A 5,066-nucleotide genomic window follows, 5' to 3' on the forward strand; every position below is an offset into this window, starting at 1 on the left:
CATGAGCCAAGAGAAATGCAGCTGGGGCCACGCCATGGGGAGAAGCCCGCAGAGGGTCTGGAGTTCTCTTCTGACCCGCTTAAAAGTTGTCTTGTGCTGGTGCTCATCGAAAATCCCGCCACCCCAATGAACTAAGCTCTTGGACTGGCCCTTGTTCCCTTCGCCCTAAAATCAAATCCCCATGTCCTGCAACCCCCCGCCCCCCAATGTCTCCACCTACCCTTGGGGTTCAAGCACTGCAAGGTAGTTAAATAGCCCGCGTGTCTGTCCCATATGAAGTCAGCTTCTTTCTCCACGAGGCTTCTTGCTGATTCCAAGACCAAAGAAAAAAACCTATACGGCCTCAACAGTGCCCCTTTTCCCCCAAGAAGACAAAACCAAAGAGCTGAGGGGAGGTGGGGCCTGCAGGTTAAGGGTTGTTGGAAACAAACGGGTCCCTGGACAAACGAAGGCCCCTGTGGCCTCCTGTCCGCTGGTGGGTACCCAAGGCCTTCACAGGAATTGGCTTAGGGCCACCAGGACTCCAGCCAGCGGTGACAATAGACAACGACAGGTATGGAAAGTATTTTTGCATATTCTATCCTTGAGTTGTCCCTACAAGCAAAAACAGATGGAACCATGATTGATGCCCATGGTATAAATGAAGAAACTGAGGCTCGGGGAGAAGTTAATCGTCTATGGCCCGCCCATTCCCAAGTAACGATGACTCCTCCTCCCACCGCCCCCTTGGCCCTCCCTTCCCAGTGCCCACGCCCTTTTTTAGAGAGCCCAAATGAATTTTTAGCTGGGTCTCCAATCCTACTATCCTGCATGGATTTTTCCTCGTTGATCTGACAGATGCTTATGAGGGCCTACTAAGGGCCAAGTGCTACTTAGTGGGGCCACAGTCTTATCTGCCGGGAGCAGGCATGTCCTGGAGCCAGCAGCCGAGGGCCAGCGGCCTGGGTCCTGGATCGGTGAGCACAGAACGGGGGCGCGCTTCCAGCCTCCCGCTGCCTTGCAGCCTCCGGTCTGTGCAGGTCCGGGGGTGACCTGGGTCTTCTGGGGGTCCCGGGAGCCCCCCACTGTCTTCTCCATGGCACACAGGTGTGTGGGGGGCGGGGAGAAGCCGCATGAGGCTGCCTTCTGCAATGACTACCTCCATACCTTCCTCAGCCATTAAATGTCTTTCTTTTTGTTTTTCAAAGTAATATCCACAAATATTAATAATAATAGAAACAGCTTACAAAGGAGGATCTCCAACCTCAGGAAACCAGAATTTTTTACAGTAGCCCTACCTGACCTCTGCCGCCAAAGGCGTCATTACCTTTATTATACTGGGCAGTAAAGAAACCCGCCCTTTGCTCTGGAGAGGCCCTGTGCCTGCCTTCCAAGATCCTTCCCTATACAAACAGCCTTGAAAGAGTCCAAAGGCAGCCCACATCTGTGCTCTACTCACAGCATGCAAGAGGGCTGTGAAGTCTCTCCAACAGTGAGAAAGGCCTAGAAAATGATAATGCCCAGACAATAGAAGAATGCAGGCTTGGCAGGGTAGGAAGCTCCCACACTCGGGGACACTCTCCACCTGCCCTAATCAACCCTGGGCTGGGGAGCAGATAATCAGGCCGCCCCACCCTCCACCCCGGAGCCCAGTGAAATACTAGCCAGTCCTAAACCTGTTAGCCTTTACTTCCCATGTAGTAAAGGCTCTTGTCTACATTTCCCGCTCACCACTCACCACCTCTGCCCCCCGACCCTGGTGCTCCTCTGTGTGGCTCCTTTGGCGCATCCTGCCCCTCCCCTTCCGCTTGGGAACTCTTAGTAACCCCGTCCTTCCGGTGTTAGTGGTCTCCTGATCTCTTGGCCACCCCTCAATAATCATAAAACCTACGTCCCAAGAGTTCATCTCTCACTGTCCGATTGGCAGAAGGTGCAAAGCTGGACAGCACCGTTTGGGAGGCCCTGGGGAAGCAAGTGCTCGTACAGGTGGCTGGGGGAATGCGAAAGGGTTAAGTATTAGTCGGGGAATATGTGGTCGTGTCTAACAAAAGTACGTGTGCATTTACTTTTTGACCCACCAATCCTGCTTCTGGGAATCTAATCAGAATATATACCTTCACCAATAAAACATACATAGGCAGATTACTAATTATGGCGTTGGTGGTAATTACAAAATATTGGACGTAAGCTAAATACCTGTATCTAGAGAATTTGCATTACAGACTACAGAATACCCACCCACAGAGGGGGATCTCTATGAGCTGATATCAAATGCTTTCTGGGGGCGCCAGTCCAGCTCAGTCAGAAGAGCACGTGACCCTTGGTCTCGGGGTTGAGTTCGGGCCCCATGTTGGGTGGGTGTAGATTACTTGAGAATGAAATATTTAAAAATAAACAGATGGGGGCGCCTGGGTGGTTCAATTGGTTAATCGTCTGCCTTCAGCTCAGGGTCCTGGGATTGAGCCCCGCATCGGGCTCCCTGTTCAGCAGGGAGCCTGCTTCTCCCTCTCCTTCCCCTTGTGCTCTCTCTCTCGCTCACTCTCTCTCTCTCACTCAAGTAAATAAATAAAATCTTAAAGAATAAAAATAAACAAATAAATAATTTCCAGATGGATTGTTTAGTGAATGAAAAGCAAAGTAAAATTAAAAACACAATAAAATAATTTTAAAAAATATTTTATTTATTTATTTGACAGAGAGATCACAAGTAGGCAGAGAGGCAGGCAGAGAGAGGGGGAATCGGGCTCCCTCCCGATGCGGGGCTTGATCCCAGGACCCCGAGATCATGACCTGAGCCGAAGGCAGAGGCTTTAACCCACTGAGCCACCCAGGCACCCCAATAAAATAATTTATTTAAAAAAGCAAAGTAGAAAAGAATATATGCGCTACCTTTTCTGCAAGAAAAAGAAATAGTAATAAAATAGACATCCATCTGGTTAATTCTGCAAAAAGAAACCGAGAAAGGATAGCTCAGAAACTAAGGAGATTCGTTTCCTACAGGAAATAGATGAGAGCAAAATGGAAGGAGTGTGGGACTGTTGGATGACACTTCTATGAATATAAATTTCTGCATAATTTTAACTCTTAGAGCCATGTCCATGGTGGGTTTTTTTTTTAAGCTTTTATTTATTTTATTTTAAAGAGAGGGAGGAAGAGCCGGAGTAAGGGCAGAGAGAGGGAGAATCCCAAGCAGATGCCCCACTAAATGCGGAATGCAACATGGGGCTCCATCTCACAACCCTGAGATCACGACCTGAGCCAAAACCAAGAGTCAGATGCTAAACCCACTGAGCCACCCAGGCGCCCTGAACTATGTTCAAATTTTACACACTCAAAAAGTCTAAATGAGGATTGGGAAGAACTCTTAAGACGCACACACAAACAATGAACCTGTGTTTCAAATGAGTGGTGCTGGGACCGTTTTCTGCGTACCATAGGATTAGCAGAGGAGTAAATATTTGTGAGGGGTCAGGAGCCAGATCTCCCACTGTTGAAGAGAGTTGTCATATGGAACTGAAGAAAGCTGAGAAAGCCCTGTGGTTGGGGTAGAGAGCTGGAAGTCTCAGTCATGAACTTGTGGTTTGTGATATACAGATGTCTGTGCATCTGCGTGTATGTGCGGTTCCAGTTCTGATCCCTCGAAGGGCTCTGAAGCATTCTTCTTGGCCTCCCCGTAGGAATGAGAACACCTCTTCCCGGGACTAGAAGGAACCTGGCTCCTCAGAGAAGTGGCGGATGTCAGGACTGGGATGGGGAAAGTGACGAGTTGAGCCCAGAACGTCTGGATGTGCCAAAAATTAAGAAAATGCCCATAAAAGAATGGAGATAAGTCACAGGCTATGGGAAACAGCAGGAAGCACATACTCTATGAAGTTGGATCATTTGAACATCAAAATAAATAATGAGAGGGTGCCTAGCCAGCTCAGTCAGTGGAGTGTGCAACGCTTGATCTCCGGTTGGGAGTTCAAACCCCACATTGGGTGTAGAAATTATTTAATAAAATCTCCACTCACTTGGATATATCAGTTGGTTAAGCATCTGATTCTTTCTTTTCTTTTTAAAGATTTTATTTACTTATTTGACAGAGAGAGAGACAGCAAGAGAGGGAATACAAACAGGGGGAGTGGGAGAGGGAGAAGCAGGCTTCCCACTGAGCAGGGAGCCCGATGCGGGGCTCGATCCCAGGGTCCTAGGATCATGACCTGAGCCAAAGGCAGCCGCTTAACGAATGAGCCACCCAGGCGTCCCTAAGCCTCTGATTCTTGATTTCAATTCAGGTCCTGATCTCAGGATCATGAGACCAATCACTGAGTCGGGTTCTACAACCAGCACTTAAGATTCTCTCTCTCGGGGCTCCTGGGTGGCTCTGTGTCTTTCTCTGTCAAATAAATAAATAAAATCTTTGAAAAATAAAATAAACTAGACCATGTAATACTTTGGTTTAAAAAAAAAAGGTTAAGGGGCGCCTGGGTTTCTCAGTGCGTTAAAGCCTCTGCCTTCGGCTCGGGTCATGATCCCGGGGTCCTGGGATGGAGCCCCACGTCGGGCTCTCTGCTCGGCAGGGAGCTTGCTTCCCTTCCTCTCTCTCTGCCTGCCTCTCTGCCTCCTTGTGATCTCTGTCTGCCAAACAAATGGATAAAATCTTTAAAAAAATTAATTAAAATAAAATAAAATAAAAATAAATAAAAGGTTAAAAAGTAAAAGGGGCGGGGCTTGCCCCACTGGTGAGCCCAGCCCAGTCAGTATCAGTCTCGCAGTTACAGATTTGAACTCCACATTGGATGCAGAGACAACTTAAAAAGTTAAAATCTTTTAAAATAAATTAATTAAATGAAAAGGGTGTGAAAAAAGAAGAGAGAGAGACCCCAAAATGAGAAGAAAACATGAGTGTCGTTGAGGGGCTCCGTGAATGAATGAATCCGTGAATGGGCGATGAGTGAGTGAATGGGCAGAGAGGTGAGTGAGTGGAAATGGACAGAGCCCTCTGTCCATCTCCGGTCCCGCCCATGCAGGTAAGGAGGGGCTTGTTGGCTCTTTCCATGGCTGACCACACCCGGGCCAAAGTGCATTTTCCTCCCCATTCGCAG

Source organism: Meles meles, chromosome 18 (genome assembly GCF_922984935.1).
Source record: "Meles meles chromosome 18, mMelMel3.1 paternal haplotype, whole genome shotgun sequence".
Lineage (NCBI taxonomy): Eukaryota > Metazoa > Chordata > Mammalia > Carnivora > Mustelidae > Meles > Meles meles.